This window comes from Castor canadensis, chromosome 19 (assembly GCF_047511655.1).
Source record: "Castor canadensis chromosome 19, mCasCan1.hap1v2, whole genome shotgun sequence".
NCBI lineage: Eukaryota > Metazoa > Chordata > Mammalia > Rodentia > Castoridae > Castor > Castor canadensis.
This window is the reverse complement of record NC_133404.1, coordinates 44,342,670-44,356,596: the sequence shown is the minus strand read 5'-3', so window position 1 is coordinate 44,356,596 and position 13,927 is coordinate 44,342,670. Positions and strand designations below refer to the sequence as shown.

At 42.4% G+C, this 13,927-nt stretch overlaps 1 long non-coding RNA gene across 1 annotated transcript in view; it reads right to left on the bottom strand.

Moving 5' to 3' along the window:
* Nucleotides 1-11,692, bottom strand: part of LOC141419205 (uncharacterized) — an 89,203-nt gene extending 77,511 nt beyond the window's left edge. The window contains exon 1 of the long non-coding RNA XR_012443868.1: nucleotides 11,347-11,692. This is a non-coding gene — a long non-coding RNA (uncharacterized lncRNA). The remainder of the gene's footprint in view (nucleotides 1-11,346) is intronic.
* Nucleotides 11,693-13,927: the final 2,235 nt, after the last annotated feature.

Sequence of the window (13,927 nt, the reverse complement as noted above, 5' to 3'; positions counted from 1 at the left end):
ATTAAAGTTGAAACAAGAGAGCCACATCTAGAATAAAATGCTCACACCCCCTTTCAGCACCCATCACCCCCATGTCCCTTGTGTCTCTTCAGCTTGGTGTAAATTCTCTTAGACCCATTTATATTTTACATATGTGTATTCATCAGAGTGTTGTGATTTGCGCTTGTTTTGATACCCATGGAATCGCATTACAGGGTTCATTTCCATTCATGTATATGCCTCAATTGAACATAGTTTTTGAGGTGTTGCTGCAGATGACCCCTTGTTTTGTTCATGCTGTGAAAGCATTCCACAGTATTTCCATCACAAATTAATATTCCCTATGCACAGCCACTTAAGAGGCTTCCAGTTGCCACCATTGTGAACAGTGCTAAAGTAAACATCTTTGCATACACACAACTCTGTGCATATGTTCAAACATTTCTTTTCTTTTTAGGAGGGGTGGGTGGGACTGGGGTTTGAACTCAGGGCATTGCACTTGCAAAGCAGGTGCCCTACCTCTTGTGCCACACCTCCAGCCCATTTTGCTCTGGTTATTTTGGAGATGGGAGTCTCACAAACTGTTCAGGTTGGCCTTGAACTGCTATCTTTCTAAACTCAGCCTCCCAAGTAGCTGGGATTATAGGTGTGAGCCACTGGAGCTCAGCCAAAAGTTTCTATAGGATGACTCCCACTGGCAGCATTGTTTAATAGAATAACATCCACACCAACCTTTTTCGGAGTCTAGCATAGTATCTTCCTGATATTTCTACAGTGTTTAGGTTGTGCTACTTTGGAAATCCAGAAAGTCCTTTTTCACACCATAGCATCCCTTAGCCTAAGATGAAAGATGCATACAGTGATGTCAGAGCAGAGTGCTACCCTCACAGCAGAGCCTAGGATCTATGGCAATGGCTTCCTGGCCAGTCTGCATGGGGTGATTCACTGAAGTTGCAAAGATGGAAGGCCATAGTCTGCGGTGGTGAAATATCTGGTTGCCCTGGTAACTGGGAAAGCAGACAATTCACCAAATGAATGGATGGCTCCAGGCAAAGAGGCTGGGAAGCAGAAGACTAGCAGCAGGTCCTGGTTGTTACTGGATGCAGCTGACCAGGCATTAGAACAAAGAAACCGACTCATAAATGAAGGATGGGTTTGCAGAGATTAAAGGAATTACTGTTAGGAAAACGCCGCACACCACACACAAAGGAGGCTCACGAGAGGTATCTCATGTTGAAAAGTTTAATAAGCAGGCTGGCTGGCAGAGAAAAATGGTTCATCAGCTTCTCTTGGCGGGTCTGGCCTTAAGTAGCATTTGGGAGAAAGCAAGGGCTAGGGACCAGCAAAGAGAGGTGGCAGGAGATAAGGGACAGTGGGGCTTTGTTCTGCAAGGGATGAAACCAGCTGCAGCTCAGGCTGCAGAATGGTGGCAAGGGGCAGTTCTTATCAATTATTGTCTAGAAATTCTGATGCTGCAAATGGAGAAATGTAACTGTTACTTGTTGCCAATCCTTTGAATAACAAAGGCTAATTAATATTTAACCCTTTCCAGTAGCAACAAACATACTTAGCACCTGGGGTGAGCTACAACAACGCAACATCAGTTACACAACTAACTTTTCTATAAAAATCTAGAAATGAGCACAATGTGACTAATCCTGATTGATCAATATTCAACAAAACAACTGAATATCAGTGATGTGAAAGATGCAGAAGAGCCCTGAAGATGCATGACAACTAAATGTAACTGGTGTTCCTGGCTAAGGATAATAAACAGCATTATTTTAGCAAACGGACAAATTTGAACGTGAACTAATAGTAGATAAGAATGTTGTAATTGTGCTAAATTTTGATTTTAATTATTATAATGTGGTTATATAAAAGCATGCCTTCAATACATGCTGAAATAGTTAAGATTTAAGTCATCACTCTAACTTACTCTTGAACAGTTCAGTGGTGGGTATGTGTGTTGGTGTGAGTGTTTCTTTCAGTAAGCCTGAAAGAAAAACCAAAATCTAGAAAGAGAAAGAGAACACTAATGTGGCAGATGCCCATAAATGGTGAAAAGGAAAAAGATAGGGAGCCAACACTATTTTTATTGTGTACATATTTGAATTTTTCAAAGGAAAGGCTTAAAAAAATAAAGCTTTGGAATGAGGTCACAATAGTTTACACCGGATGATATCTTTGATGTTAGAACCTCTGCATACGGGGACAGATCAATCAGTGAACTTGGGCAAGATAACTTTATGAGATGAGAAGGGTGCAGTTCTTCCATAAAAGGCTGACGGACTTAAGATACTCATGTCTCAAAAACGGGGTGCAGCTCTTGACAGATAGAACCCGCAAAAATCAAAAATGTAAACGCTTACATGAAGGTCAGATATTCGTGACTATTATGTTTATGAAACCACCAACCTGGACTAAGAGATTCTGACTCATCAAAACTTAGAGCAACCTGGTCCCCAACCTCCATGCAGGAAGACAGCAGGGAGCGATGCTCAGCTTCCCAGGAAGACACGTTCTTCAGAGTGACCTTGGGAGGAGGTCAGGAAGAGTCATGGGAAACCAAGGACCTCCCAGAGGACGGAGAAAAGGCTTAAATGATAGTGGATCTGGAACAAAGCTTGGACCCTAAGAAGGAATGTTCTTCACCCCAGAGAAGGGGCCCTTCGAACACCTGGCTAAACGATGTCAGAATTCCCATGGGGAACTCACTACTGTGCACCTCATTCTTTCTGAGTGTGGGTGTACGGTGATTTTTCAAGCTTATCCCACTGTTACGGTGACTTTTCAGTCCTTTATCCCACTGTTATTTGCTGAGATTTTGCTGAACAATGTGTCCTTTTATTTCACAGAACTATCGATCCAGAGAAAGCAGGAGAGAGAGAAAACACACCAGGACATCCTGAGCGCTGAGCCTCACATAGTGTCTTTTGGGGTTCTGGAGTTGCTTCTTCTGGGACAAGGGTGAAGAGTGGGTCCTGTGGGAGGAGGAGAGGAGTCTTGTTATCTCGAGGCGATGCCTCCTGTTAGCACAGTACGCAGCCAGCCCTGCTGATGTCTGGCTTGGCCATTTGACCTTGCTTGGCAAATGAAACGTAAAGTAAGTGATGGATGCTCTTTCTAAGAGAAAGCTTACTGCCATCGTTTACGTGTGCCAAGGCCTCCTTTCCTCTTCTGTAAGACCACAAAGTCCCCCAGTATCAGGCAAAAGCTGCTCCAATAGGCTCCATGACAGTGACTGGAGGAGACCTGGGGTAGTCCCCTGCCCAGCCATGACAGAGATGTAATATGAAAGAAATATACTTTGATGATCTTCAAACAGAAAATTTTGAGGTAATTTGGTATCACAGAATAAGTCAAGACCAGGTTCATTGATTCAAGAATGATAAAATGTTATTCTCAAATTAGGTATTTTTGTGTAGAAATTAATTTTAGAGTGTATTAATTATTCATAGTATACTCTTAAGAATAACTTCTAAAAATAGAAGTAAAATATATAACACCCAGCTCAGTTAAGTTGGAAAAATGGAGTAAGAAGTAAGATAAATATTAAATATTAAATTCAAATTTTAAAATAAAGGCAAAAGGGGAAAATCAGGAACTATCATATGAAACATACATGGAAGAAGTATAAATACATAAATAGGAAATATTCATGGTAAATGTAATGGACTAATCCCACCATTTAAAAGGCAAAGACTGCTAGATTTGATGAAATAAAATAGCCATAAGTACTTTATAAACAGCACACTCAAAAGAGAAAGACACAGAAAATTTGAAAGTAAAAGGGCAAAAAAAATGGTATACCCAACCAAAACAACCCAAAGAAAGCTGTGATAGTTGCAGGTAACTGCCAAAATTAATCTTTAAGACAAAAAGCATTACTGAGCATTGAGTGACTTCCTACATGGTGCTGAATTTCAGTTCACAGGAAGACCCAGCAGTTCTTAACACGTGTGTACCTCATAGCATAATCTCAAAAATAGGTAAAAAAAAAAAAAAGAAAGAAACCAAGATGGATAAAGGCACAGGGAGAACTTGACAGACACTGCATCATAGTGAGATATTTAAACACACTTTCCTTGATTAATCATAGATTCAGCAGAAAAACAAACTTATTGAAGATGCAAAAGAAATAAAAATATATTTTTGTCAAGCCATGAGGACATGTCCAAAAGCTGATCACATGTTGATCTGTGAAATGTGTTTTGACAAAATGCAAACCAGTGACGTCAGGTAGACCATTCCCTCTGACACAATGAGCTTCGGAAGTTACTGCCAAAAAACACAAAAATTCTCATTTACTTGCTAAGTATTTGGGTCAAAGAGAGATGAATAATGGAAACTTGAAAAATCCTAGAACTGACAATTTTAAAACTATATGCAAGCATGCAAAAAACAGGAACACCTCTGCTTTGAGGCAAAATTACCCCCTAAAATGTTACTTTTTGAAAAGAAGAAAGGATGAAAATTGGTGAACCACAAATTTATGAAATTAGGCAAAAAAAGAGCCAAATAAATGGAAGAAAGTAAATTAAATAAAACTAAAAGGAACACCATAGCCAAAAGTTGGTTCTTGAGAAATAAATTTGATGTAACTCTGATGATGAGTAAGAAAACACAGAGCCCAAATAAACAAAAAAGATTCCATCAGAAGATAAGGATGGAATTCATGCCAATAAATTTGAAACTTAGGTAATATGTGCAGAGTTCAAAAAAATTAACTTGCAAAAACCAAAGCCAAGAAATTAAGACTGACTGCTCAACTTGCACCACAGAAATGGGTTTGGTAGCTAAGCCAGACATTTTCCAAGCAAGTCCCCACATTTTAATGAAACATTGTCCCAAACTTCTACAATTTTTCTAGAAAACTGACAAGAAGGGACTATTCCCATGGGGTCAGTGTAAAATCAATACCATCTGCATAACCCATTTTTCAAACTAACCCCTTGCAGGTATTTGTGGACAATTTGCTACAAGGTTATTAACTAGAAAGACAAACAGATATAGATATGTCTATATATTTCTGTATAAATACATTTATATTTATTCAATCACATACAGGATATTTTACATATATATTTATAAACTACTAGTTATTTAAAAATAGAGCTAACTCTTGCATAATTTTATGATGCAAAGACAGATACATTTATTTACTCTTGCACACTAATTTGCATACTTAAGTGTACTCATGCATAATCTTAGATGCAGAATCAAAATCCTAATCAGATAAAGATTTTTAAAATCCAACCTATAATCCTATAGAGTCACAAAATCTGTGCCTTGGCTAAAATTCCTGAATATAATTGTGCAGAAAAATAGATCAACATCTTGCCCAGATCCAGGTTGGGATCTAGATTTATGTTCCTTTTTTTTTTGCAGTACTGGGGTTTGAACTCCACCAGCCCTTTTTTATGATGACTTTTTTTGAGATAGGGTCTCCTGAACTATTTTGCCTGGGCTGGCAATGAACCACGATCGTTCTGATCTCTGCCACCTGAGTAGCTGGGATTACAGGTGTGAGCCACTGGTGCCTGGATTAATCTCATTTCTTTTCTTTCTTTTTCTTTTTACTGGGTCTTGAACTCAGAGCCTCATGCTTGCTAGGCGGGTGTTCTTGAGCCACTCCGTCAGCCCTTAGATTTGTATTCTTAAACCTATCCAAATCCAAGCCCCAACCTCCTGTAGACGTCAGTCCCTAACTGCACTGCTATTTACAGCCACAGCCACAACCCCAATTTCAGCCCTTCCCACTCTGCACCCCAATCTCAGCTCCATCCAACGAGTGCATTTGCACCACTCACACCCTCCATCTACTCGTGTGTTCTCCTCCCGTATAAACCACTATCAACAGATGTGCATGTACCTGGTCCTCTACGGGCATTTACTATTTAGTCATACGCAAGCTTAGACCTGTCCTAATTGCGCCACAAATGCATACATTTGGTCCTAGATGCACTTAATTTACTGTAACTTGCTAGCACTTTTACGTTTGTCTAATATGGTCTGTACGTCCATAGAATTCTGTTCACACAAACACACCCTGTTTCTCATCTGGAAGAGTTGGGGTTAGGGTTTTCTTTAACAATAATTGAATATATCATATATAACCCCACAAACACCTGTGCCCGGTCTTCCCAGTCAGCTGGTGTGCACCTAACTCACTCTGCTCGGGCGTTACATTGCTTTGTCTTCTGTGCTACTTCTAACAACACCACACCACGCCAAAACTCGCCTGTGTCGGGCCTTATGCCCCGTGACTTCTGTTTCTACAGAAAATTTTCTCAGAGTGAATTTCTGGGTCAAAAGTCATACTTTATTTCAAAAGATGTTGGCAGATTGCTCTCCAAAAAAGATGCACCGTTTACCTTGCCTCCAGCAATGGACAAGAGTGCTTTTCCCATCAACAGCTCTGTAAAAAGATCTATATCTTTGCCTTCGTTTTTGCTCAATGGTGACCATAAAGTTCCACTCAGTATTGTCATTTTGTTCTTCTTGGTAGGGGGAATTGAACCCAGCCTGTGTTCTGCCACTGAGCGACATGTCACAAGCCCTATTTTAGAATTAATAACTCCGTTTTTATTTCTCTGACTCTAGTGAATTCAGACAGCAGTTCTTGTGTTTTGGAGTAGCTGCATGTGAACCATCAGTATACATCTCATCTCACTTTTTTATACGTCTCGATTTTCTAATTTAAAAATATCAGCCATCAGAGAGAACCTTACTTCTTCTTTTCCAATATTTATGACAGGTATTTCATTTTCTGTTATGATTTCATCGACTAAAACCTCTCACAACAAGGTTAGGATTGACAGTGACGATGGATATTCCTGTCTAATTCTTTTTATTTTTTAACTGCTGCATGGGGAATGGAACCAGGAGCTCATGCATAGTGGACAAGCACTCGACCACTGAGCTACTTCCCCATCCCTTTTCACTTTTTATTTCACGATGAGGTCTAAGTTTCCCAGGCTGGTCTTGAACTTGTGACCTGCCTGGTGTCAGCCTCCCGAGTAGTTAGGATTACATGTGTGTATAACCACGCCCATCTTAATCTTTGGTTATAACTAAAGGTATCTTAATATTCTTATCATTTAGCACACATTTGATGTTGGTTTGACTCTACTATTTTTGAGGAGTTCCTAGCAAAACTATTTAGCTTAGAATTTGATTGAGGAGAATGGCAAAGTCTAATGGGTTTGTCAAATGTCTTATCTCTCCAGTGTCTGATATTCTGTGTTAAGCTACTGATTAAAGAATGATATTTCCTTATATTGGATCACTCCTGCATTGTTGTATTGCATTATTCTTTCCACAAATTGCAAAATTCTATTTGCATATCTTTCATTTGAATTTATGCAACCGTAGCTAGCCATAAGAAAGAATGACATAAAGTTTTCTTTTTTTGTCCTGAAGTTTGGGGTTGGAAGTCTTTGCTCCTGATTCCTGAGTGGGGAGCAGGAAATGTTTCTCCTTTTTTTCCTCCCATTTCTCCTTAGTTTACCTTATTATACTAAAGTAAATCCTTGATGAAACTTTTAAAAATGTGATAATTTATTTTTAAAAAGTCAGGTTTTATGTCAAAGAGTGGAATGACTTAGGAGGTTTTCTGTGGAGCTCATGGCACCAGCACACAAGAAAATTAAAAACCCTCAGACCTCACTGCTCATCCTGCATCCAGAGCTCAGGCTGTTCCCATCTGCATCCAGGCCTTTCTGGGGTCTAGGACATCATAACTAACAAAGAATAACTTGTCCAGTGAGGGGATCACGAGGCCAATTGACCTCCTACCCAGCGGTGAGGTCTTTCACAATGGCGGGTATTTAATTACTTCCTGGTCCCTCATATGATATTCAGTACTGCATACTTCTCTTCGTGTGGGTGACTTTATTTTTCTGGGTATTAATCGCTTTCCTCTAAATTTTAAACTTGTTACTGAGTTGCACCTAGTGCTCTTCCATTTTGGGGTTCTTATTTTGGCTGTGCCAGGGTTTGAACTCAGGGCTTCGCTCTTGGTAGACAGGAGAGCTAACTGCTCGAGCCACTCTTCCTGCCTTTTTTCCTGTGTTTATTTTTTAGATAGGAGCTTGCTTTTGTCCAGGCAGGAATGGTCCTCTTAGATTAGGATTTCTGCCATAGCTGAGATGACAGGCACGCACAACCATGCTCAGCTTGTTTCTATTGAGATGGACTCTTGCAAAGTTTTTTTGCCCAGGCTGACCTAGAACTGCAATCCTCCCCATCTCAGCCTCCCAAGGAGCTAGGGTTACGGGTGTGAGCCGATGGCACCTGGCTTCACTTGAGTTTGTCTGCATAAAACCGGCCATCCTCAACACCCCTATCCTTTCAACAGTGCCTTCTTGAAAGTAGGACTGGTTCTGTTTCTTCAGAACATCAAGGAACAGACAAATACTTTCCCACGGTCACACCACTGTCAGTTGGCAGACTGGGATTGGGGGTACACATACGAGGTCCAGATCCAACACCCAGAACGATTATTTATGCAGAATCTCCAGTGAAATTGCCTGGCAAGTTCATGAGCCCAAAGGAAAAAGGACACCAGAGGAGCCCTGGGACACAGTGACAGAGCGGGGAGATGGAGGAGGAGGCCATGGAGGCTGAAGGAATGTCCAGTAAGTAGACGAGTGGCCTAAGACCAGCATCTGTGAATGTAGTAGAAAGTAGTGTTTTAAGGAAATTGAAATAAAGGCAGACATTAATACAGTAAAAACAAACAAAAATCCCAGTAGGCCTGATTAATAAAGTCCAAGATGTTTAACAGGAGACAAAACATGCAAATTCCAAGATGTTTCAGAGCTGTGGAAAGCATAAACCTGCAACATTAAGAATGAAGACAACCACCAGGTGCCGTGACACACGCCTGTAATCCCACCTACTCAGCAGGCAGAGATCATGGTTTAAAGCCAGTCCAGGCAAATAGTTCATGAGATCCTATCTCGAAAAAACCCATCACAAAAAAGGGCTGGTGGAGTGACTCAAGGTGAAGGCCCTGAGTTCAAACCCCAGTACTGCAATAATAATAATAATAATAAAGACAACTGTGTATCTACAGGTACAAAGGCTATTTAAATATTGCAAGAGGATTGCTGTCAAATGCATGAAATACATTTTAAAGTATAAATAAATGTAATTAACTCCCAGGAATTGATTAATCACCAAAGTCAACTCAGGAAACTGTAAAACTTAGATCCAAAACCATGCAAAAAAGTTGAAAAGCTGCAAAAACATCTGCTTCCAAGAAGTTGATGAAAAGTCCGCTCGGGTGTCTCACAGAACATACCAGATCTTCAGGGAAGAGGAAATGCCATTTTGTATAAAAACTAGCTCAGAATCTAGAGAAATATGAAGAACCTCTCAATTCATTATAAGAAAGCAGCAAACCAGGTATGGAAAAACAGAAGGATAGAATCAAAACACGAAATAATAAAACTAGGTATGTCTTACTTTAGAAAAATGAATTAAAAACATCATAACTACAATATTAATTAGTCTTTTTAGTTCAGTCAGGTAGTAAAATGAGCACTACTTTGCCAGCAAGCTTCAAAACAACAAATTGGCAGAAAAACACTATGAAATAAATTAGCAGGTTGAAGCAGAGTTCATCCTTCTGTCTTAGAAGACGATGAAGGAAAACACTCAAACTTGTTCACATTAGCAAAGAATTAACTAGGAAGCTAGACGTGGAAGAAAAGTCAGCATCCCTGCAGGCCAAGTTGCACAGAAGATATTTGGCCTCTCAAGACTGGAAATGCCCAGCTCAGGTGGCAAAGTGGCTCAAGTGGTAGAGCACCTGCCTAGCAAGCATGAGGCCCTGAGTTCAAATCCCAGTACCACCAAAAAAAGAAAGAAATGCCCAACTCATGGTCTTGAGCAGCAAGGAGGAAGAAGTCAATGCTTCCATGGGCTATTCACAGAGTTCAGAGCCATCAAGGGTGCAGATCCCCCGACCCGTGTCCACCCTGACCACCTCAGGCTGAGGGCATCACACTTGCTGGCTGACCTCAGTCAAAACTGCTCTGCAGGATTAGTGACAGCCTTGTTCCCTCCTCTTGTCCCCTTGGAAAATAAGAAAGTTTTCCTAGAGACAAAGTCTATTAGCCAGAATCTTGTCACCAGCTCCTTCTCAGACCAGTCACAGGTAATGCTTTGAGGAGAGGAAACGCAGCCACAGGGAAGGGACGTGACACAGCTTCGATAGAGACTAAAGGGTCTTCCTAACGAACCACAGTGACATCAGTGGTCACACAGTGTCTGCTGAAGACCTTACCAGAAATGTGAAATGAGCAGTGTATTTAACTGGTGGGAGGTTAGAAACAAGAAGAGATTTTCACCAAGCACAGTGGCCACACCTGTGACCCCAGCAGCCAGGGAGGCGGAGATCGGGAGGATCACGGTTCAAAGCAAAAAGGTAGTGAGCTCCCATCTCAACAAACAAGCCAGGCGTGTCATCCCAGCCATGCAAGAGGTACAGGTAGGAGGACTGTGGCCCAAAGACTGCCTTGGCAAAAAGCTTGAGAGCCTGTCTAAAAAATAAAGTGAAAAAGGGTTGGGGGGGGGTATGGCTCATGTCTAGAACACCTGCTAGCAAGGGTGAGGCCCTGAGTTCAAACCCCAGTACTGCCAGAAAAAGATATAAGATTGCCAATATCTTAAAAAGGTCAGTTTGCTATTCATTCCACATCGATTGAGTGCCTACTGTATACTTGGTACTGTATTAGATACAGGAAATACTGCAAGCACTAGATGCTACTCAAGAACGGTAAGGTGGCCCACCTACCTACCATCACTGTGACACTGACATCACCTGATGCTTTCTGCTCATCAGTGAGAGGACCAGGGGCAGCCGAAGAGTCGCCTTAAAGATCTAAGGAGCTGTCATGTGCATTAGGAATTTGCATTAGGAATTTCCAGGGGAATGGAAATAATAAGGAGTTTCCAAAAAAAAAAGTGACTAACAGAATTAACCAACACAGGGTTTCTTTGGTACTGAGCCTCGTGCCCTGCAAAGAACTTGTTCAGATGCTGCTATGTGAAGAAGAGGGGTTCTTCCCTGGAAGGAAATTGAGACACAGAACACCTCAGGTCCCTTCCAGCTCTGATGACTCCAGGAAATGCTCCGACTTCTTGTTGTAACTTGGTGGCTTGTGCAATGCTTTTTTTGTGGAGTGTGTGTTTTAAGTGCTGACACAGAAAACCGTGTCCTGGGCCCGGCTCTCTGCTCGCCCTCAGTAAGCAGCCTGTAATTATGACTCCCTCATTACGAAACCTGCACACGCATTTTCTAGCGGGGTCATTCCCTCACACTGGACTGTGAGCCAAGCATGTGATTCAACTCACCTTCTTCTAGGTCAACCAGTGGAGAAGCTGAGCGGCCTTGGACTCACCAGGAACGTTGATCAACTGTTGGGTTTCCTTCCAGCTACGTTACCCACATATGCTTCCATTTTCTGCTTAGACTCGAGTTTCTCTATGGCTGTTTTGTTCCCAGGTTTCATTGCAGGACAAAGCAGCCCCAGAGAGCATGGGAAATGGTTCTACACCGAGCCTTCTGCTGAGGTTTGCTATGGGCTGAGGTTCACAAGCTCGTCAGCATTTGTCAAACCCTTCCAGACTTGTCTTGTGGTATTTTCGCCAGGAAATTGCTTGATGGCTGAATATGTTTGTGATTAGGAAGAATAACCTTGTTTGAGCTGGGTGTGTACGTGTGTGTGCGCGTGTGTGTGCATATTTTCAATTGGGAGTTTGTTTTCAGTTTCAAGCTATGTGCAAAGCATTCTTTACGCTGCCCATAAAAATGCAAAATAAAAATTTCCTGACATTCTACACAAGCTTGTAAAAGAAATGCTACGGCCACATGAACAGCCTGCGACTCCAGCCTGTGATCACCATTTGCAGTAACTCAGGGAGCTGTGGACCAAGAGAGGATTAGGGGTGGATCTCCAACACTCCCACACTTCAGTCACCCAAATGCCAATTTGCAAAATTCCAGCCCGGCTCAAGCCAGACAGCGAGCGCTTTGAAGAGAAAACAGATTTCAGTGGCCATCTGTGCAATTGTTATTCATCCCTGTGCTGGCCTGTCTGGACCCCGATGGACTGATTGCTCTTAACCCCCACACAGATGCCCATCCCACCTGCCCCAGAATTCAGATGCAATAGCACCCCGAGAACAGGGCAGTGTTAGGGAGCCCTAGGCCAGAACCACAAGGTACACGTGTCATGCAAACATGTGTAGCTCAAGTGGGGACACATGTATTTGCTCTGACATGTGACCTGAACTCACTTCCTTGTAGGTTCTCCCACCTGGAGCTCTTGGCTTCCATCTGAAGCTCCTCAATGTCAGGGTGACATATTGCTGTCATCTGTCCTCTGGCTTTTCTGTTAGGGAGGAGCCAGATGGGAACGTCTCACTGGTTTCATACCAGGTCAACACTCATCAATGAACCACATTCAGAGCAGTGGCTACTGCTGCTCCCCAAATCTGGCTGGACATCAGGTCTCCCCACCTCCATCTCAGGTAAAAAAAACAAAACAGAATAAAGCACAGTAGTGACAATTATCATAGCTCTTTCCTCCAAACACCTTATCACTCCCCCACTGTGTCCCCAACCTCTACACACATCCTCAAGCCTGCCAGTCAGTCCACAGAATGCCTCTGGTTCTGGTCCCGTCCATCATATTTCAAAGTGGACACTCAACAAAGCCAGCCATGAGCAGAACTGCCCTCAGTCATAACCACCATGGCACACTCACAGACAAAGGCACATTATTCAAAGACAGCTCAGACTCCCTGACCTGAAGGGAAAAATCAAGACATGCTAACCACAAAATTCACCCCATCAACTTCCACTACACAGTAACTGCTTATCACTGTACAGCATGGGTACCTGCAGCTCATCTACCAGAAATATTTTCTACTTATTGCATCTATTTATTTCCCATGACTTCGCCTTTCATTCAGTCAATCATTCACTCAATCAGCAAACATTTACTGAGCCTGTACCATGGGGAAGATGGTGGAGGCCTCTTGGATGCCCCACGTCTGGCTTCAGCTAAACTCCCAAATTGCCTAATCAATAATAGCAACTATTTTTAATGAAGGTCAGTCATCTCCAGGCCTCCTCTGAGTACAAAGCATAAGTTCCCACAGAGGACACTTGCACAGGACGGTCCTGAAGGCGACTGTGGCAGATTACAGGGCAGCCCTCACCATAACCGCCAGCCTTGAAGAAAGCATCAGAGATCCCAAACGGAGCCGCGCTCCTTATAGCTCTGCTGTCACTCCATGAAGGAGTGAATTTCAGACTTGTAAAAACTCTTCTAAGGACCCGTGCTACCAGCTGGCAGCAGTCTTTGTCTGATTTCTGTTGCTACAACCGAACACTACAGACTGAATAATTTATAGTGGACCGAATTCATTTAGCTCACAGTCCCAGACGCTGGGATATCTGCCTGGCACATGGTGAGGACCTTAGCTGCATCTCACAGCTGACCCAGGGCATTACAGGGCAACACAGGACTCTTCCCAGAAAGCCACCGATGCCAGCTTACGGGCCCCACCCTCCCAACCTCGCCTGAGACTCACTGCCTCCCACAGTCAAATACGAATGTCAGGGTCAAGTTTCCTATATCTGGGTTTTAGGGAAACACATTCAAACCACAGCATAGCCTCAGTGAGTGGCGGGGCCTCTGAAGATGGTGTAACCCAAGATCTGAATCTTATTCCAGGAACCAAAAAACTAAGATAGGAGGCAGATGTTGGGAGAATCACGGTTCAAAGTCTGCCCAGGCAAATAGTAAAACCCCATCTCAACAAATAAGCCCAGAATGGTGGTGTATGTCTATAAATTCCAGCTACGCAGGAGGCATAGGTAGGAGGATCTCAGTCTTTGGATGGCCCCGAGCAAAAACACAAGACT